Genomic DNA, 23,365 nt, shown 5'->3' on the forward strand with positions numbered 1-23,365 from the left:
ATTGGAATCAAAAGCAGTACTAACTCTGTAAAATTTTACTTTTTAACACCCACAGAAAAGAAACTGCAGTATTTCTGTAAAATATTCTTAGATAATCAACATGCACCTTGATTTTCCCCTTTAACAGCAACCCAAGATATGCTTTCCAACAGTTTAACACAGCAATATGATCCATATAAAAAAATTATCAGGAAAAATACGGTGAAACACTGATGATTTGCACAATAAACTACAACATTTTTACTCAACCAACTGTCATTGCAAGTAACAATCTTTTCTGCATGTGGTGGCTTGAAATTAGCAGATGCACACCATCAAAAAAATAGAGAAAAAAGAGAAAGACAAATTGTATGCCACGCGTGGATTTCTTTTCAGTCTTTACGTTTCACCTTTCCTTTTTGGCATTCGTGCATAAATGTCCTATTAACGCAAAAGATACGCTGTTTTCCTGTTAAGTCATTATGCAGTACAATATAGTTCAGTTCAATAAGTGATCCAGAAGGCAAAAACATCGAAAAATACGTCCAAGCTTGCAGAGACTATCAAAACAGTCAATATTCGGGCGATCCACGAAAATAGTATAAGCAATCAGTCAGAAAAACACTAACAAAACCTGAAAATCAGTCATGCAGGGACCACATGGTCCCCATAGCTAGCAAGCTAGTCAGCACGGTCCGGCAGCCACAGAGCAACGGAAAAACTCCAGCAACAAAATCTTCTATCAAAAAATTCGAACATCCATGTAGACAAAGAACAGAAGATGACCGGTATGAATCCAGTTGTTCAGGCACCAATTTGTAACGTCTGTCAGAGGGTTTGAAGTCTGCCAAGATGAAAATGAAAAAAGCAAGAAAGAAAACCTGAGGCAAATTAACTGGTTGTCCCACAAGTTTTTATAGATGGTCTACACAAGCACTCTTTTAAAAAAGTGTGTATAAACAGAAAAAAAACACTCTGATAATGCTACAAATCAAAGTGGAGATCAACACATTAATATAGTAACAGCAGTCATCTGCAGAACGGTCATCTCTCGCTTCACGCAAGCATTCTTTCTGTCCGTGCGCGCTCACATAAGAACAGCGTGAATACAATAACGTACGCCATAGAAAAAGTAATCTTAAAGGTGTGGTATGCAGGATTGACAGTCCAAATGGGTACTGCAGCCCAAATTCTAAATATTGGAGATAGTTGCTCACTCTATAGTGCTTTTCACGTTAAGCATTTTAAAAACGTCCCACTGTAGTGATTGAAATACTGCAAAAACAGACATTCAGACACGGAAGTTGTTTGGAACTATTGAGAGCTCCATGAACCACGTGGCGGCGAGATCAAAGAGTGTCGCAACTCTCTTTTTCTACGGCTCTGGGGCAGGCAAGGCAGGCACTTGCCTGGGGCCCCGCATTTTGAGGGGGCCCCCGAGGGCTGATCATTTAAACAATCAGAAATGGTAATATAAACATGCAGCGACATCTCTGCATCCCCCTTAGTGGGCCCCCCTCTCTCGTTACGCTGGTAATGCTTTCGCCACCTCGCATCGGCCGCCTTCTTCAAACTGTAGAAAATGCATGATTTGATTTGTTAAGCATGAAGATAACTTATCCGTCTGGCTTGGCCACTCGCTCTAATGTTAACCTAGATAAATATGCGTTGTAATTATAACATATCCAAGTGTTTGTGAGGAGTGTAGAAGCTGAAGTATAGCGCGATTACATGACATGAAGGCGCCAGCGCGGTCACTGGCATTTTTTCCTGACAGCGAAAACAACTTGAATTGTGTGTGCAAAATACAGAAGCACACGAATGTGCAGCGATTTGTACAAATAAAGACATAGTTGTGAATGCAAAATTCGATTTTGTATTAATGTAGGTCAGAATTTGTTGGTGCAACGAGTAAGATGTGCATTTGTGGATCCGGTGACGCGCATTCATTCATTGACTCGTTTGTGAGTCGATCCTATTTGATTCTTTTGGATTTTGAGAATTTCATTTCGCCTGTTTGGCCTTGTACGATCCACACACACAGCTGTCTTAGAAAACCTTCTGCCACTAGATGGCAGTATTCTGCCAAAACAGACACCGGCACCGGGAGTGTTATTCTGCCTATAAGACGCTTTATATGTCCTTGTTATAAAAGACGAGAAAAACACTTAACAGGCTAACGTTAAAAAGGTATTAGGCTACTTTGTATAGGCAAGTAGATTAAATCAGGTTATGAACACAACATTGTTCATCACAACATTTTTCTCCCACAGAAAACCATTATAAAATGCTTAATATGCAATATAGCACATGTTCAATAAAGTATAGTCTACTTTTAATATCACCGTTTTACTGCAGGAAGCCACATTATGTGTGTTCTTTTATAATAGACTTTATGGGAGAAAAACGCTTATGAAGCTATACACGATGAGCCCAGGATGCATTTATGCATTAAGACAGCGATAATTACAAGTATAAAATATGAACCCAAAACATGCAAAATTTCACATTGTTTCCTCGGGAATATTCTAAAACGCTTAATGTGAAAAACGCATAAAGAAGACAGTGCAAGACCATGCTCTTATTAATAAAGCATACACACACAAAAAAGGCAGATGAGCCCAGAATATGAACGCAACACGATTATAATTACACGTTTAAAGCATTTTCCTGCACGCTTAACATGGCTTAATTACAGACAGGGATATTAAAGTCCTCGTGAAATCAAAATTGACCATATTTACTTTGTTAGCGCAAATTGCTAGTTTTGTGGTGAACAATCCATCCGTGCAAGTCAATCCGCATCAAAAAATTATTTGGCTTCGTAATCATTAATCAAAATCTGAAAATGCTCCTCCCCTCTTCATTGGTAGGCCTTTTTTGATGACGTCTCTTTGACGGCTTGGGCTTCGACGCCGACATGCCATCATTAAACACGCCCATCCAACTGACCCGCGAGCTAATAAACAGAGATGGCGAGGAGGTGCGTTTTTTGAATGAAACGCCTATGTTTCTATATCCAATCAGGTCACAGGGAGGAAAAAACAAACCACGCCCTCTGTTCTGCTCATTTAGTATTCCGTTTCTCTCGGAAATACATCAAATCACTGAAATAAAGTCGGTTGCAACTTCCGGTTCACTGGGACTTTAAAAGAACAAAATCTGTAGTACATACCTCACTAATAAAGAATAGGAGAGTAGCTATGTAGTAGCCTATATGTACATAAAAACAGATGAGGCCATTACTTTATTACGGGCTTCCTAGATGTTGTTCAAAACGGTGATATTAAAAGTAGACTATACTTTATTGAACATGTGCTATATTTCATATTAAGCATTTTATAATGGTTTTCTGTGGGAGAAAAATGTTGTGATGAACAATGTTGTGTTCAAAACCTGATTTAATCTGCTTGCCAAAGTAGCCTTTAATACCTTTTTAACATTAGCCTGTTAAGCGTTTTAAGACACATAAACTAAAGCGTCTTATAGGCAGAATCATGGTGCCGGTGTCTGTTTTGGCAGAATACTGCCATCTAGTGGCAGAAGGTTTTCTAAGACAGCTGTGTGTGTGGATCGTGCAAGGCGAAATGAAAGTCTCAAAATCCAAATTAATCAAATAGGATCGACTCACAAACGAGTCAATGAATGAATGAGTTTTCTGGGCCTGGTGTCAATAAAAGCTTTTCTTTGACTAACAAGGACGTTTTCAGCTCTGAAACTTACAGTATATTCTTATATCACGATTAAATTTTATATATCAAAGGCTCAAAGGAAAGTTGATTTCTCAATTCATCACCTCTTTAAATATTTGTAATTCTTCATAAAGGATGATTTATTCCTAAATAAACTAAGATTTTTATTTTATTTTTTAAATGATTCACCCTTAGCCAGTGGACAGAGGCGCTGCCAACATGTAATGCCCCCTTCCTGTGTGTACTGTCCCATTGCGGTCTCTAGCAGGAACAGAGGCACCCCACAGGTAACCAGGAACACCAGGTAGGGTATGAACACAACAGTACAATAATACATTATCTAAAGGGGTCATCAGTTGCACTTTTTTATTTTATAATGTTCTTCAAAGGTCCACTTATAATGTTGGTAAGATTTTTACATAAAAACAGTCATAATTTAGAAACAAATGGCCATTTTCTACCCTGTTTTTGAAGCGCTGACTAGAGCCAGTCAGGCACTTTGTTGAAAATAAACAGCAACTTAACAAATGTTAGAATCCTTTGGAAGGTATGAAGACTATGTTCTTCAACATCTAAGAACTGTACAATATTTGTAAAACATTATTTAAGTACATTTTTATACCAAGTTTATCCTGTTTAAGTATTTCACCCTTCAGTAACATGTTACATTCAGCAATGTGCAGATACACCGATCAGGCATAACATTATCACCTACCTTAATATCGTGTTGGTCCTCATTTTGCTGCCAAAACAGCCCTGACCCATCGACAGGGCCGTTTGAAGGAATTTGGGGGCCCCAAGCAAAATGGACATGGAGCCCCCCCCCCAATACCACCCCCAGACCCCCGACACACACGCACGCAAAGCCGACAGGAACCACAGCATATGCCATACAGTTTAAGTTCACCCACACTTTATATAAATAAAAAAGGTTTACAGTGTAAATACTGTTGTTGCATATACTGTGCATAAATAAAACATGTTTACAGTGCAAATACTGCTGTTACATATAATGTGCATAAAATTTGAACATTTTCAACAATTAAACATTTGCAAAAAAACACCATTATACCATTAAAAATTTTTTTGTAAACCTTTAAGAAACCATTTTTAAAACATCTATAAACATTACATAGTTAGACGGACCAGATATTCCTAATACTTAGTTAAGGGTTACTAGTTGGTTTGTAAACTGTCTATAAACATTATCTGGATGGTTATTATAAAGTTGCAACAGATGACTATAATACCTTGTTAAATAGTTAATAAACAGTACCAGTAAAACATGTGGGTTGTCCTGATACTGTACTTCAAAAGTGTTACTACAGTGTAAAAATTGCCACACAGAATAAAGTAACTGTTCAAGATCCATTGGTAACTTATAAAAATAATGTCATATTTGCATGAACTGTCACTACCGTATATATCCCGACACTAGCACATTAAGATAAGCTATGAAAAAATAATGTTCCTCTGCCTCTTTCGGGTTAAATAATGTTTATAATAATAGTTAATATAGACTGCTATATGAACTATTCCAGGTTATTTATGCATAGCATAAATAATAGTTAGTATAGCATGCTATGCCACTTTCATCAAAACCTATTACAAAGTCAAGTCAACTTTATTTATATAGCGTTTTTATGCAGATTGTCATCAGTTCATACAAAGCTATAGCAATGTCATTAAATACGATAAACAGTGATTCTGGAACAGATCTGCGTCTTCCTTATCCCGTTAAAAAACATATTACAGTATGTAAACATATTCCGTCCGTTCGAAAAAAAAAGTTGCACTAACTGTTCGTTACAAGCAGCATTTGCCGTCAAGCAGGTAAGTTAGCTAACATAAACATATTTTTGCTAGCCTACCTGCTGCAAAATTACACAATTTTTGTACAAGACAAGTAGAGCTATTTTATCCAGTGTAATTTATCACTTACCACTATCTTGTTTTTTCTTATCCTCCTCCTCCTTTCTCTCTTTTCTTTTCTGGCTTCCTGAAGCATAATTCCGCTTAATGATGACTGCCGAGGAGGTTTTGTATTTTGCCGGCAGGCAGAGATCGCGTGGTTGGCTGGCTGCTGTCAGCGACTACTGAGAGGGGCCTCCTTAAGGGGGTTCCCGATAACAGTGTCATTGCACTTTACTGCATTGACTATCAAAGGGGAGCTCACCCAGTTTGTCGTTGCATTTTATTCTTAACCTGTCATTGTCTTGGGGCCCCAGGCAAGCTCGGGGCCCCAAGCAATTGCTTGGTTTGCCTACCTTGTCGCGACGGGCCTGCCCATCGAGACATGGACTCCACTAGACCCCTGAAGGTGTGTTGGGGTATATGGCATCAAGATGTTAGCAGCAGATCCTTTAAGTCCTATAAGTTGCGAGGTGGGACCTCCATGGATCAGACTTGTTTGTTCAGCACATCCCACAGATGCTTGATTGGTTTGAGATCTGGGGAATTTGGAGACCAAGTCAACACCTCAAACTCGTTGTGCTCCATCAAACCATTCCTGAACCATTTTGTTGCAGGGTGCATTATCCTGCTGAAGGCCACAGCCACCAGGGAATACTGTTTCCATGAAAGGGTGTACATGGTCTGCAACAATACTTACGTATGAAAAAATGCACGTATGCTGGTACGTGTCAAAGTAACATCCACATGGATGGCAGGACCCAAGGTTTCCCAGCAGAACATTGCCCAAAGCATTACACTGCCTCTGCCAGCTTGCCTTCTTCTCATAGTGCATCCTGGTGCCATGTGTTCCCCAGGTAAGCGACACACACGCACCCAGAAAGCATTGTTCATAACACCAGGCCACCTTCTTCCATTGCTCCATGGTCCAGTTCTGATGCTCACGTGCCCACTGTTGGTGCTTTCGGCAGTGGACAGGGGTTAGACCCTGACTGGTCTGCGGCTATGCAGCCCCATATGCAACAAACTGCGATGCACAGTGTATTCTGACACCTTTCTATCAGAACCAGCTTTAACCCTCTGGCCCCGAGAAACGCGCCTGCTCGTTTTGCTGGATTTTTCCTCATGACAGTGTAAAACAACTTTTAAAAATCTGTCATTTTTGGCCTCACAGACATGAACCATGTCTGTGAGGCCAAACTTTTATTCTACTTTTATTTGTATACAATCAAAATAAAAACTAATTGTTGTGCTTTTCGCTAAATAAAGAAAACAAACAAACAGGATGCACGTTCTCTCGTCTGTCTCCCTGTGAAGTCCTCTCTGAAATGCGGCAGAAAATGAGCTTTAACAAAAAATTGCCATACAGACACAACAGATATCTCTTTACAAAGCTTGGAATGTCTACTTTTAAATGAAGACTTTAATTTTTTTACTTTTTTAATTTTTAATTAAATTAAATAAAAAATATTCTCTGTTTATGTAATCCGTATGAAAACAGCAAGAGGTACAGTTCCTCCAGCAGAGCCTCATTATCTTTAATATGACCACACCAACCCAAAGGGATTCACATGCAAATCGTCCACATGGAAGGAATGCAAAACTGTAAACGCCCCCCATCACCTCAAAACAAAGAATCAGCTTCATCATTTTCCTCAAGTTTGGAAGACACGCTGAGTTTACCTTGGATTTACATCAGAAACAGAACGTGATTTTAACATGAACATTTCTAAGGTAAACATTTCTTCTCACTTATATTAGCATTATTGATGCATCAACTTCACATTGTACTATTGTGCTACTAGTTGAACTATTGCCAGACTAAAATGTGTGAAATCATCAAACATGTTGAAATGTGAAATAGGTAGACAACCTTTCAATGCTAAATAAAGATACACGTACGACATGGGGATATTTTTATGCTCTATAATATTAAACACAGCATGATATAAAAGTAGGGTTGCCTGTATAAGCCGGGACATCCCGTTTTTTGTGCCTAACAGTGGCGGCTTGTCAATAGAGGGCGCTGGGGCGCCGCCCCCATCAAAATGATATCATCCCATGAATACAAAAATGATATAAAAATTAAATAAAAATAAAATTGTTTACTCATATGATGTGCCGGCTGTTAGTAAGAGCCTCAGCATTTAATAAAAACTGGTTTTGATCGGTTAACTATTTTATATGTTCTTCAATATGTTTCATGCGGTTTCATGGGCGAGGGACGCCGGACAAATGGATGTCTATCTGAGTCCAAAAATCTACGGGCAGCATGTGACCTGAAGCTGGTCTCTAATTGGTTTCTTAAAGATCCTCCTCTGGACGCAGGTCGCTGCGTCCCTGGCGAATCAGAATTGGATGATTGTTATTTTATCCAATCTTATTGGTTCTCGTCTCCTGTCATTCAGCTTTACGCTCTTGGCCACTAAAGCGAAAGTGTGCGGGCGACACCGTCACTCCGACAAAACCTTGTTAATGACTTGCTAATAGCTTCCGACTCCAGTTCCCTGTCACTTCTCATTCTCTTGGATCTTAGTTCAGCCTTTGAAACTATTGATCATATGCTGTTATCGTCTTGAAAATCTATTTGGTTTGTCCGAGACAGTGCTTGGATGGTTCAGGTCTTATTTTACTGACCGCAGTCAATTTGTTTTCATGGGTGACCATAGGTCCAAGGTTGGTTCTGTTCATACTGGTGTCTCACAGGGGTCAGTATTGGGTCCCTTACTTTTTAATATGTACATTTACCCACTTGGTCAATTACTAACATCTCTTGACCTTAACTATCACTTTTATGCTGATGATACGCAGATTTATATCCATTCAAGACCAAGTCAACATGTGGACATTGTGCATCTTTCGAACTGTATCACTGAGATCAAGATTTGGATGTCTAATAATATTCTGTCTTTAAATAGCTCTAAAACGGAAGTTATGCTCCTCGGCTCTCCTCATCAACTGCACAATGCTGGTTCTCTTACTTTGTCTGTTGATGGTGTTGCCTTGGAGTTTCAAAGCAAATTAAAAAATCTTGGTGTCATATTTGATGCCACGCTGTCATTCGAGCCTTTTGTGCAGAATACGGTAAAGACATCCTTCTTCCATCTCAGAAATATAGCACGTCTACGTCCTATGTTGACGTTCTCAGTTGCTGAGAGGTTGATAAACTCTTTTGTCTTTTCGCGTATTGACTACTGTAATGGTCTTCTAGCTGGAGTATCTAAATCCTCAATTGACAAACTTCAATATTTAAAAAATTCGGCTGCTAGAGTTCTGTCTGGGGTCAGGGTTTGTGACCATATTACCCCTGTATTGGAGTCTCTGCACTGGCTCCCTGTCAGGTACCGTATTGATTTTAAAATCCTTATGTTAGCATATAAGGCTTTGCACAATCTGGCTCCTCAGTACTTGACTGATCTACTAATGCCTTACACTCCATGTTGTGTAGACAGAGTGGTCTCTTGGTTGTTCTTGGTTGTTCCCAAGACACAGCTTCGTTCCAGGGGTGATAGAGCATTCTCTTCCTATGCTCCTGAACTTTGGAATTCTCTCCCGGCTGATATCAGGGAAGCAAATACTTTAGTAACTTTGAAATCTCTTCTTAAAACATTTTATTTGAATATTCATTTTATTTGTTGTACTTAAAGTGTGTTGTTTTCTCTGTTTTATGTAAGCTTGTAAAGCGCTTTGAGAAAGCCACTTTTAACCCTCTGGGGCTCTTCGGTCATTTCTGTCATTTAATTTTTTAAAATAGAAAATGTTAAAAATCGTAGCTTCATCGGAATGGTCCGAAACTTGGTGACTTTATTGGTACTTGGCATATGAACACCCCAAAAAATTGGGGACAGGATTTGAAAAGTCTAAGTGGTCGTAAAAAAAATAGTCACACTCAGGACCTTCGGGTCAAAAATTACACCCAAAGGAAATGAATGGGAAATTGGCAAAAATATGAAAATACATTTTTTGTTAGTGTGCATACAACCTACAAATTAGCCAGGATGCAGAAAAAAAGGACTCAACAGTGAAGGGGTGAATCTCTAAAACATCAAGAGTGCAAAACAGACAAAAAAACTCACACACACAAAAACACAATTAGCTTTTGGAATGGCACGCGTTAATTTGTGTGTGCGTGTGTTTTTGTGTGTATAAGTGTGTGTGTGTGAGAGGTTTTTTTGTCTGTTTTGCACTCTTGATGACTGATTTGTTTCCCATTCATTTCCTATGGGGGTCATTTTTGACCCAAAGGTCCTGAGTGTGACTGTTTTTTTTACGACCACTTAGACTTTTCAAATCCTGTCCCCATTTTTTGGGGGTGTTCATATACCAAGTACCAATAAAGTCACAAAGTTTCGGACCATTCCGATGAAGCATTTTTTTTAATAAAACACAAGATACACTATAGTGGTAAAAATGTGCTTTTGCGTGATAAAAATGCTCAATGTGTCCACTGGATGTCACCGATCTCATTTAAAAAATTGCTTTCATGAGGCCTAGGCTTGACTCTAAAATGAAATACAGCTTTAATAATAATAAAAAAAATAATATATATATATATATAATTTTTTTGATTATATTCAATGGGAAAAATGGGTCATAATTATTGCATAAATATTCATTATAAATTCATTCACAAGGCGTTCGCTGGAAGAAAAAAAAGGATAAAGGATCCCGAACCGGACCAACGCGATTTACAAATCCAGCAGCAGGCCAGTGACAGAGGATGAAGCTAAACTCGGAGCTTCACGCTCTTGTTATGAGAAACGTAGGTGGCTGGCTGGATGTGTTGTTAGCAATGCCCTTTATTGCTTTCCATGTCTTTTATTTCAAAGTGTCAGTACTGAAGTTTTGTGGACAACGGGGGTAAGAGACCTCAAATATCTGGCTGAAAAATGCAAACGTCATGACACTACTGAGATGACTGACTTTAATCAGAGAGTCATTGAGAAATTTTCTGGCTAGAAAGAAAGGAGAGCAAAATGTATGTTCAAGTAGTCAACATGCTAGTCTGTTGTTGCTGTTTACCTCATTCAATTATATGTGGGAAATTAATGTGTAAAAAGATAAAAGTGAAGACACTGTTTTCTCTTTAATGCTTGAATTTAGTCAACATGCATCTTGATACTGCTTTGTATTTATTAGGTTGAGCAAAACAAATGTGTTTATATCTGACAGACTTTTATACACACACTTAACTGCAGACACTGAAATTACATACACAGTGTGGTAGCTACAGTACAAACATTTTGAGTGTCCCTTATAACTAACCACGATTATCCCTTATTTTTGTCCCACTTTTTGTCCTTTGTTATGTTGTGTTGTAAATAAATGCAAACAATTCAAAAATCCATTCTTTTAATCTTTTCACATTCTTTGTTCTAGTTCCCTCACAGTCATTCAGATGATATAGGGTCATTAGGATTAGGGGAGGGGTCTTTGTCTACATGTGTGAAAAACATCAATATTCATGAGTATTCACGCCCTCCCCGCATAAGCATTCCTGACACAAAACATGTCTTACAAATTTTAAATTGAACTGTCACCTTATCGTGGTGGAGGGGTTTGAGTACCCGAATGATCCTAGAAGCTATGTTGTCTGGGGCTATATGCCCCTGGTAGGGTCTCCGAAGGCAAACAGGTCATTGGTGATGGGCCAGACTAAGAGCAGTTCACAAACCCATTATGATCAAAATTAAAACAAGGACTGAGACGTCGCCCAGCATGGCGCACCCTGGAGCCAGGCCCGGGGTTGGGGTTCGTATGCGAGCGCCTGGTGGCCCCACTGGGTGAATTACCGCTGGGTGTGAATTGCGTTCAAAAAACGTTGACTCTTCTCTGACCAGCTGACATAAACCATACTTGCAATAAATGGGAAATAAACTATATCCAGTTATGAACTGTTTTCTGTGTGTTGACAAATCTTTCGTGATGTTCTAACAGACGCGATTCACACACATACCTAATGACTCCTTTGAACCAAATCATTTTAAAGACTGGTTAAAACATCTGATCTGTCCAACACTGAACTCAGTTTAATCATTTACTCAGAACACATCTGAAATGAGAACACAAGTGTGCTTACCCAATTTAGCAAGAGTGGATAGTAAGAATTAGTTTTAATTATACAGTCTTTCAGCTTATTTATGTTGACAATGTGTAGTACAATAAATAGCCTAAAATCATTTAGTTTAGACTAGAGTGAGGTGGAACCAGAACAAAGTTGTTGTTAGCTAGCTGATCATTTTATTAAATTGGATGTGGCAGAACATTTTTAATTCTACTTTTTAATATTTATATAATTATATACCAAAACAATTATATGCTAATAGTGTAAAAAAATAGGATATCAAAATAAGATAAGCAAAAATTACAAACTGTTTCTTTGCATTTATTTTAAATTTATATCCAGTATTGCGCTCGCAGATCACGTGGGTAGGGTACATTTTACTGTGTGTGTGGATGACCATGTCTGTCAGCCACCACTGAAGACCATTTTTGACCCAGGAAAAACCCTGCCCCTGCTCAGCCGCCATGCATTGGAGTTCACCTCGGTGAACGAGAGGGTCGCTTCCCTGTGCCTGCGAGTCGGGGATAGGTCTCTCACTGTCGTATGTGCCTACGGGCTGAACGGCAGTGCGGAGTACCCGGCCCTCTTGGAGTCTCTGGGATGGGTGCTAGAAAGTGCTCCGTTGTTCTACTGGGGGACTTCAACGAACACGTAGGCGGTGACAGTGACACCAGGAGGGGCGTGAATGTGAGGAACGGCCCCCCTGATCTGAACCCGAGCGGTGTTCTGTTATTGGATTTCTGTGCTAGTCACGGCTCGTCCATAACGAACATCATGTTCAAGCATAAGGGTGTCCACCAGTGCACGTGGCACCAGTACATCCTAGACCGGAGGTCGATGATCGATTATATGTACAATTATATGTAAATGATATGACCGGATCCCGAGGAGATATTGAGTCCGAGTGGACCATGTTCTCCACCTCCATTGGCGACGCAGCCACTCTGAGCTGTGGCCGTAAGGTCTCCGGTGCATGTCGAGACGGCAATCCCCGAACCCGGTGGTGGACACCGGTAGTAAGGGATGCCGTCAAGCTGAAGAAGGAGTCCTATCGGGCCTGGCTGGCTTGTGGGACTCCTGATGCAGCTGACAGGTACCGGCAGGCCAAGCGGACTTCAGCCCGAGTAGTCGTGGAGGCAAAAAATCGGCCTGGGAGGAGTTTGTGAAGCCATAGAGAAAGACTATCGGTTGGCCTCAAAGAGATTCTGGCAAACCGTTCAACGCCTCAGGAGGGGGAAGCAGTGCCCTATCAACACTGTTTACAGTGGAGATTGGCAGCTGTTGACCTCAACTGGGGATATCGTCAGACGGTGGAAGGAATACTTTAAGGATCTCCTCAATCCCACCGACACGTCTTCCATTGAGGAAGCAGTGGCTGAGGGCTCGGAGGTGGACTCGTCCATCACCCGGGCTGAAGTCATCGAGGTAGTTAAAAAGCTCCTCGGTGACAAGGCACCAGGGGTGGATGAGATCCGCCCTGAGTACCTTAAGTCTCTGGATGTTGTGGGGCCGTCTTGGCTGACACGTCTCTGCAACATCGCATGGCGGTTGGGGACAGTGCCTCTGGACTGGCAGACCAGGGTGGTGGTCCCTCTTTTCAAGAAGGGGAACCGGAGAGTGTGTTCCAACTACAGGGGATCACACTTCTCAGCCTCCTCTGGAAAGTCTATGCCAGGGTACCGGAAAGGAGAATTCGGCGGATAGCTGAATCTCGGATTCAGGAGGAACAGTGTGGTTTTCGTCCCCGTCGTGGAACACTGGACCAGCTCTATACCCTTTCCAGGGTGCTGGAGGGTTCATGGGAGTTTGCCCAACCAATCCACATGTGTTTTGTGGATTTGGAGAAGGCATTCGACTATGTTCCTTGTAGCGTCCTGTGGAGGGTGCTCTGGGATTATGGGGTCCGGGGCCCCCTGCTTAGGGCTGTTCGGTACCTGTACGACCGGAGCAGGAGCTTGGTCCACATTGCCGGCAGTAAGTCAGACTTGTTCCCGGTGCATGTTGGACTCCGGCAGGGCTGCCCTTTGTCACCGGTACTGTTCATAATTTTTATGGAGAACTTCTAGGCATAGCAGAGGCCCCTAGAGTGTCCGGTTTGGGGACCATGCGATTTCGTCGCTGCTTTTGGCGGTGATGTTGATGTTGTCGTGTTGGCCTCCTCAGACCAGGACCTTCAGCGTGCACTGGGACGGTTTGCAGCTGAGTGTGAAGGAGCTGGGATGAGAATCAGCACCTCCAAGTCCGAGGCCATGGTTCTCAGTCGGAAAAGGGTGGTTTGCCCACTTCAGGTTGGTGGAGAGTTCCTGCCTCAAGTGGAGGAGTTCAGGTATCTTGGGGTCTTGTTCACGAGTGAGGTAAGGATGGAACGGGAGATTGACAGACGGATCCATGCAGTTTCTGCAGTAATGCGGTCGATGTACCGGTCTGTTGTGGTGAAGAAGGAGCTGAGCTGTAAGGTGAACCTCTCGATTTACCGGTCGATCTACGTTCCTACTCTCACTTATGGTCATGAGCTGTGGGTCATGACCGAAAGGACAAGATCCCGGATACAGGTGGCCGAAATGAGCTTTCTCCGCAGAGTGGCTGGGCGCTCCCTTAGAGATAGGGTGAGAAGCTTGGTCACTCGGGAGGAGCTCAGAGTAGAGCCGTTGCTTCTCCACATCGAGAGGAGCCAGCTGAGGTGGCATGGGCATTGTAGAAATGATGTGGCTATTAGTAGCTTGTTCACATTTGTTGCATGTTGCTGGTTAGGTTTGAAACCCGCCACAAGATGTCCGGTAAGAGACTTAGTCAAAGATGGTCGCAATATGGGAGTACCCCGTTTATTAGTCACCACAACAACTCAGTTATTAAAGATGGTTGAACAGTTGTCCTTATTTGTAGGTGTTTGGTATGTGGTTTTTCTATAAACATAGGAAATGCAGGGTAAATATACATGATGATAACATTAAATGTTCTAACCGAAATACACATGATTAATGTTCATTAAAACAGAATTACCAGTTTAATGATTTGAAGAAAATTCACTATGTCATACACATTACTTTATACAGTAAATAGCTTAATTTGTTCTGTATTGTATCAGCGGCGCTCTGTCTGGACATGTCCTGCGCGCATGCGCATTAAGTTGTTTACAACTTTAGAATACCTCAATAACGGGCACTTTTCACCGAAATACAAATAAAAATATACATAATAACATCAATATAAGCAATTACAAATAAAGGAAACATATATGATACAGCACAACATCCTGCTAAAGACAGAATTATATCCTACCGTTGGCCGTAATAAACTAACGTCCGTTATAATAGCAAATAGTGATAGACAGCTTAGTCCGGCATATCGCACCCGCGATCTCTAACAAGATAAATAACACACTTACTTTGAACAGACGCACAACACCCGGACAATGAACAAAAAGGAAAATGATATGTGTTATGCAACGGCAAAGTTCAGCATCGGCATCAGCGCTCGGACAGACTCTCTTCACACTGAGCGCGGTGGGCGGGATGTTTGCCTGCACGTTGATCTGTGAGTGCTGATTGGCTGCTGTGCTGGATGCTGAGTGTCACTCAATCTCGGCAAACAGAGAGAGATTTATTCAGAAGGCATACTAATTTTCTGACTATAATGGCCGTTTTTACAGCCGCCCCCAGATTCTGGGGACAGAATCTGTGCAACTACCAAAAGGCCTCTAAATAACACATTACTCAGAAATGCTGGGCAATTGTATAATACGTGCTATTGGGCGTGTGTATGTCTTTCCTCCCACCTTAATATTAGCTGTCCTCACCCGGCCATCAGCCCCAGGGAAGACGTCTGACACTCGTCCCACCGGCCAAAGTGCTCGGGGCAACTGTGGGTCAACTATCATCACTGTGGTGCCAACTTGAACGTCGGATGTGTCACCTTGCCACTTCTGACGGGTTTGCAGACCCGGAAGGTAAAACTTTAGGAAGTGTCTCCAGAAGTAGTCTGCCAAAACTTGGCTGTGGCGCCATCGCCGCCTGCTTATAAGCTCAGACTCTGGGTATACCACTGGAGGTAGAGAGGAATCCGGCCGCCCCATCAGGAGAGAGTTTGGAGTGATTGGGTCTAGGTCTGCAATGTCAGAGGAAGTATAACCCAAGGGTTTAGAGTTTAGAATTCCGTCAATCTCCACTAACACTGTTTGTAACACTTCAAAGGTTACTGACTGAGCTCCAATGGTGGCTGTCAGTGCCTGCTTGAGAGAGCGTATTTCTCGCTCCCAGCAACCTCCAAAGTGAGGAGCATTTGGTGGGTTGAAACGGAATTTGATCTGTTGTCTGGCTAGTTGTGCCTGAAGTTCAGGGGCAAGAGCTGCAAAGGCTTCCCTGAGTTCCCTTTCTCCTCCCTTAAAATTGGTACCCTGATCTGATATGAGCTCAAAGGGGGTTCCGCGTCTGGCAGTGAAACGTTTGAGGGCCATGAGGAAAGAGTCAGCATCGAGGTTATGTAGAACATCAATGTACACTGCTCGAGTGGTTAAGCACTTAAAAATGATACCCCATTTCTTTTCAGTCCGCCTACCAACCTTGACAGCATAAGGGCCGAAACAGTCCATACCTGTAGAATAGAATGCAGGCCGGAATAATAGTAGTCTGGCTGGAGGGAGGTCTGCCATTTTGGGGATTTCTGGATTCTTTCTCCATTTCTGACATTCTACACATGACCGTTGAAACTGCTTAACAGCTTCCCTACCACGGAGAATCCAGTACTTGCGTCGAAGTTCTGCAAATACTCTCTCATACCCTGGGTGGTGGAGTTTGTCGTCATAACTTCGTATGATAAGCAGTGTGATTGGGTGCTTTGGTTCAAGAACGATGGGATGTACAGTGTCTCTTCCAAGGTGGGGACTGTGACGTAGGCGACCTCCAACTCGAATTAGCTGGGTCTCACTGTCAAGTTCAGGTGCCAACGCTTTTAAGCGACTGTTGTGAGAGAGAGGTTTACCAGCCCTTAACTGTTCGATGTCTAAGGCGAAAGACTCCTGTTGGGATTGTTGTAGGAGAGAGACTTCAGCATCTCTGTAGGCACTGGCAGTCAGGCTGCTAGCAGCCGCCCCGTGAGAGGCGGTGGACTCGATCAACTCTTGAAAAGTTTTATGTTGATTTAAGTCAGAAGTTGAAGTGCTGGTTGTGAAGCATGCTAGTGTGCACAAGCCTGTCTTGCGCAGCTCCTCTCCATCTACATCCACAGGATGTGGTAATTCAGGCCATGAACTCTGTGAGTCTTTCAAGAATGATGGGCCTTGATGCCAGTGGGTGTCTGGACCGAGTTCATTCAAGGTTCGTCCCCAGGTGATGTCATCAGCTGGGTTACTGGGGGATGGCACAAACCTCCATGTGTGTATATCAGTGAGCTCTTGGATCTCTGCCACCCGGGTGCCGACAAAGACCTTGAATCTACACGACTCGGACTTGAGCCAGGTAAGGATCGGTGCTACTTTCGATCTTGCTGTAAGGAAAGAGACCTCCACATCCCCCTGCTGGTCTTCTGTCCTCAAATATGCAACCGAGCCATATGCCCGTTCAGAGGCATCACAAAATATGTGTATGTCTCGCTGACTTTCTTCTCTGTCTTTGGCTGGACTGGTGTAAGACCTTGGGAAAGCAATGCGCGGTAGAGATGGTAACTCTGCCTCCCACTCTGTCCAAGTCTGCAATAGACCAGGAGGAAGATTTGGATCATCCCAGTCCCTTTTCTTGTCCCACAAACGTTGGACTATGAGCTTAGCCCTAGTGGTATATGGAATAAGGTAGCCCAGGGGATCATATTGACTGGCCAGGGTTCGGTAGATGTTACGCATAGTGGTCTCAGCACTCTCTATGGGACGATACCTGTAGGAAATGGTGTCTGTTTGGTGGTTCCAGAGCAGTCCCAGAGCAGATTCTTGAGTATCCGTTTGGCCGTGAGAAATCCAGAGCTCAGTACTAGCTGATTTCAATTCGGAGGGTAGATGGTTTATGGTTTCCGGCTGATTACTAGACCACTGTCTCAATTCAAAGCCCCCATCTGCCAGTAGAGTCCTGAGTTTGTCAACAAAGTTTTTAGCTGCTTCTGTCGTAGTGAAGCTTTGCAGGCAATTGTCGACATAAAAGGACTTCAAAACTGAATGCCTGACATCTTCCTCAGGTTCACTGTGATCAATGACATGCTTTTGAAGGGCATACACTGCACAACAGGGACTACAGGTTGTCCCAAAGGGAAGGACCTGCCACTCGAAAATACAAGGTTGTTCCTGTACCTTGAGATCTCGCCAGAGAAAGCACAGCAGTGGTCTGTCTTCTGGGAGCAACCTGACCTGGTGGAACATACCACGTATGTCACTGCTGACTGCAATGGAGTGTTCCCGAAATCGGAGCAGAACAGCGAGTAAGGATGGTCCCAGCACTGGTCCTGGGAGCAGCAACTTGTTGAGGTTTTGACCCTGATAACTGAAGGAGCAATTAAAAACTACTCTGTTTTTCCCATTATGGTGGACCATATGGTGTGGGATGTACCATGAGAAGGCAGAGTCCTGTTCAGCATACGGGTCCAGCTTAACAGCATAGCCTGCTTGTTCCAGTTTGTGGATTTCTGCTATGTAAGCAGCTGCTTGTTCTGGATTTTTCACCAGTCGCTTCTCTGTAGCTCTCAACTGTGAGATCACTGCCTCTTTTGGCGCTTTTAGCTGTGGCATGTTTTTTACCCGCAATAGAGGGGTGGCATATCTCTTCACCCCATCTATCTCGACCCTGATTGTTTTGGCATCCAGGAGTGCCATTGCTTCGTGGTCCTGTCTGGATCTTGTGCTGGTTTTCTCACTGTGCCACGGTAGCACATCCATCTGCCACAGTCTTTCAACGTGCTTATAAAGATCTGTCTCAGGTGATGAAGTTGAGGTGAAAAAGCAGCGTTGTTCATTGATCTCCAGCTGGAGATTATGCACTGGACCCTGTAACGTCCAGCCAAGACGTGTCTTGATGGCCGCAGGTCCCCCTGGTGGACCAAAGCGTACTGGCTCCACTGGAGTAATGAGATGAGGGTAGTCTGAGCCAATGAGCAGCACAGGACGGACAGTGTCTAGATGGAATGGAAGCCCCCTCAAGTGGTGATATTTTTCTCTCAATGCTCTGACTGGATGTGTATGCTCAGCCAGGCTTAGCTGCTGGGCCATAAATGCACCTTAAATGTGGAATACCTTCTTGGGCTGCGACAGTGGGGAGATAGAAAATGACACTGCTGCACCACTGAGGACCTGGAGCTCTTGCCTGACTGTGCGGAGCGGTAAGTCTTCTGGTTTACCTTTGAGGCCAAGCTGCTGAGCAGCACTTTGTAGCAGGATGGTTCTTTCGGAACCGTCATCTTGAATAGCGTAGGCAGTCATGCAGTGTTTTCCGTTCCTGAGGATTACTGTACTGATCTTCAGTAGGACTTTTCGGCTGGCAGGAGGCTTTCGTATGAGAAGGATCTCATTCATGGTACTGAGAAGACACGAATTGGTAGTAGCGTTAGCAGCTTGATTTTGCACAGTCTGTGTACTTGTAGCACTTTTCACAGTTATGTCATGAAGAACAAGCAGATGTCGACTGTTACACTGCTTGCAGCGCATCTTTAGACTGCATTCTGTTGCTTGATGGCTTCTACCACAACGCCAACACCGATTCTTCTCCTTGACCCAATTGCGCTTTTGATCTGTTGTTAGTTGCTTGAAGTTTGAGCAGTTATTCAAGGAGTGCTTTGTGTGATCACAGTAGGGGCAGTAAGGCTTTGGAACAGCTTTCATGGTAGCAGATGAGGTTGTGTCAAGCAGTACATTCTCAGTGTTAAGCAGAATGTTAGCATTCTTTTGAGAATATTTGTGGTCTTTGATTATCTCTCTGGTTCGTACAGTAGGCCCTCTACGTTGACTGGTTACGAACCTTGAAGTGTCCTCCTGTACTTGGATTTCGTACTCTAACCATTCAGAGAGATCGAGAAGGGTTGGAATAGGAACATGGTGTGGATGGGCAAACCGGCGGAAACTCGATCTAAGATCATGCAGCAATTTTGCCAACAGTCTGGAGACATGGGAGCCGCACTGCAATTCGTAAGTGCCCTCAGTTCCTAGTTGCCCCAACATGCCAACAAGAGAACGAACCTTGAGAGCAAATAGTCTGAAGGCCTTTATGTCTCCGCTGCTGATATCTGGGCCATCCATAAGTTCCGCTATTCGTTGTAAGGCAAGCTGGTGTGGCTGACCATACTGCTGGTCCAGTGCAGCCATCGTTCTGGTGAAGGGGTTCTGAGAATGGCTGTATGAATCAGCAATGAGTAGCGCTTCTTCTAGTTTGAGATGGTCGGTGAGGATCTGAAATTTAAATCTTTCAGTGGCATTAGCAGGGAGTATGTTCTCTAAGGCGATTTTCAACCGTGAAAACTCTCTCGGGTTCGGATGTACAAAGTCTGGTATGATGGGAGTAGGGCCTTTGTACATTGACTCTGGCATTTGACTTGGTGAACTTTGAGGTGAACTATGAGCTGTGGTCGCCAGGCAGGATCGTAAGGTGAGGAGGTTTCATATTCCTGCTGGTATGGGGAATAATAATCACCGTCATGGTGGTAATGTCCCCCTTCCTCTGGAGCCCCCCAAATGAGTGGCTTGGCACTTGGAGTGTCATAGGGGGAGTAAATTGTGCCTCTGGGAGCCGCCGCCAATGCTGGAGAAGGTTCATCATTGGAGTTGGTATCGTGTTGTTTGAAGCGTGGTGCTGGCACTGGCCTAAACCCTCTCTCAGCTGCATGCATGTTCATTCCACGGCGTGGTGCAAGAACAGGCTGGCTAGAACATGTTTGACGTGCTGGTATAACAGATGGTAGGGGTTGAGCTACAGGCCGTTGATGATCAAAATAAATCTGTAGCTGCTGCATCTGCCGCTTAAGTTGAGAGAGCTCTTGAGCATATCGCTGATTTGTCTGCTGCAATGCATCATTTTCCTGCTGGATGATCTGTACAGTGTGACGCATGTTCTCATTTGCATGGCGAAGATTCATATTTCGTTGCTTAATGACGTCCCTTTCAGACCTGCTTTGTTCAGTGTCGGACTACTCCTCTGAACTATAAGGCTCTTCACCTGAGATCTGCAGTAGACTGAATGCAGTTGCACCCTCCTGTGGCTCTTCACCTTCTGATAAATTGGAGGGTAACTGAGTGTGTGGTGACACGGGTTCGGGATACATCTTAGGCAAGGCAAAGCCAGTAAGATCATAATCTTCATATCGGACAGGAAGGGCTGGCTTCCTTCTGACACGCCCAGTTGGCTCAGCTTCTGCATGTGCTGCCATCTTATATACTTGCAGCAAGTCTCACTCCGGCTCGAAGGACCATGTAGAAATGATGTGGCTATTAGTAGCTTGTTCACATTTGTTGCATGTTGCTGGTTAGGTTTGAAACCCGCCACAAGATGTCCGGTAAAAGACTTAGTCAAAGATGGTCGCAATATGGGAGTACCCCGTTTATTAGTCACCACAACAACTCAGTTATTAGAGATGGTTGAACAGTTGTCCTTATTTGTAGGTGTTTAGTATGTGGTTTTTCTATAAACATAGGAAATGCAGGGTAAATATACATGATGATAACATTAAATGTTCTAACCGAAATACACATGATTAATGTTCATTAAAACAGAATTACCAGTGTAATGATTTGAAGAAAACTCACTTTGTCATACACATTACTTTAAACAGTAAATAGCTTCATTTGTTCTGTATTGTATCAGCGGCGCTCTGTCTGGACATGTCCTGCGCGCATGCGCATTAAGTTGTTTACAACTTTAGAATACCTCAAAAAAAGGGCACTTTTCACCGAAATAAAAATAAAAATATACATAAGAACATCAATATAAGCAATTACAAATAAAGGAAACATATATGATACAGCACAACATCCTGCTAAAGACAGAATTATATCCTATCGTTGGCCGTAATAAACTAACGTCCGTTATAATAGCAAATAGTGATAGACAGCTTAGTCCGGCATATCGCACCCGCGATCTCTAACAAGATAAATAACACACTTACTTTGAACAGACGCACAACACCCGGACAATGAACAAAAAGGAAAATGATATGTGTTATGCAACGGCAAAGTTCAGCATCGGCATCAGCGCTCGGACAGACTCTCTTCACACTGAGCGCGGTGGGCGGGATGTTTGCCTGCACGTTGATCTGTGAGTGCTGATTGGCTGCTGTGCTGGATGCTGAGTGTCACTCAATCTCGGCAAACAGAGAGAGATTTATTCAGAAGGCATACTAATTTTCTGACTATAATGGCCGTTTTTACAGGCATCTATTTCAGATGCCTCCTGGACGCCTTCCCAGGGAGGTGTTTCAGGCACGTCCCACTGGGAGGAGGCCCCGGAGAAGACCTAGGACACGCTGGAGGGATTATGTCTCCCGGTTGACCTGGGAACGCCTCTGGGTTCCCCCAGAAGAGCTGGAGGAAGTGGCTAGGGAGAGGGAAGTCTGGGCGTCTCTGCTTAGACTTTTGCCCCCACGACCCGGACCCAGATAAGCGGAAGATGATGGATGGATGGATGGATGGACACATTTTAAATCAGTATATTGTTTTATGTGAATGAGTGGCCAGAGGGATTTTTACATCGGCTTGAAGCAAAAATTCTAGCCTACGTGATCCAGTTATCAAAAGTCTTGTGAACAAATATTCAGTATGGGTTTCATTCCTTTATTTCAGTGACTTAATTTTTCTTTAGGTTTTTTTAAAAGTAATTTTCTCAAAACTACAAACTTTTACATGCATGCTGCTCACATATTATTGTAGCAGTTTGTGCTGAATACAGTGTAATCAGACTTTAGCCATGAAAATGTTACGATTAACAGAAATAAACACAATTGTCAGGGCATGTCAAAACACCACCAGGGCCCAGAAAACAGCTCAGGGTTCAGTGGGTTAACTTCTTGAGCAATATGAGCTACAGTAGCTCGTCTATTTGATTGGATCACACGGGCCAGCCTTCGTTCCCCACATGCATCAATGAGCCTTAGCCGCCCATGATCCTGTCATCATTTGATAGACACTGACCACTGCAGACCAGGTACAAGTGCAAGAGCTGCAGTTTTGGAGATGCTCTGGCCCAGTCGTCTAGCCATCACAATTTGGCCCGTGTCAAACTTGCTCAAATCCTTATGATTGCCCATTTTTCGTGCTTCTAACACATCAACTTTGAGGACAAAATGTTCTCTTGCTGCCTAATATATCCCAGCCACTAACAGGTGCCGCGATGAAGAGATAATCACTTTACCGGTCATAATGTTATGCCTGATTGATGTATAATGAAATATGTATATTTAGGCTGTATCATACCTCCTCTATTCCTGTAGCAGAGATAAGGAAACCTCCACACATTACCCAGTCCAACCACATTCCCTGCCACAGCCAGAAGAAACTGTGCTTTCCTGCCCCAGTGCCCCCTCTCCTCTATTTGTCCTTCTATTCTGCTAATTTTTCACTCCGTTCTCTCCAGTTCTGTCTGATCCTGCTGTGTAGACTGCTTTAACTCTACAGTGGTGGAGGATGATCATTGAGAAACAAATAAGTCAGTGTGTGAGTCTAAAACTGACCAAATTCGTCATCTATTATGATGGTTGGGTGAGCCTCAGGTAAAATATATAATGCAAAGTAATTAATTCATCACTCTCAGAAAAAAAGGTATAG

Source organism: Gobio gobio (assembly GCF_949357685.1).
Source record: "Gobio gobio genome assembly, chromosome: 9".
In the NCBI taxonomy this organism is placed as follows: Eukaryota; Metazoa; Chordata; class Actinopteri; order Cypriniformes; family Gobionidae; genus Gobio; species Gobio gobio.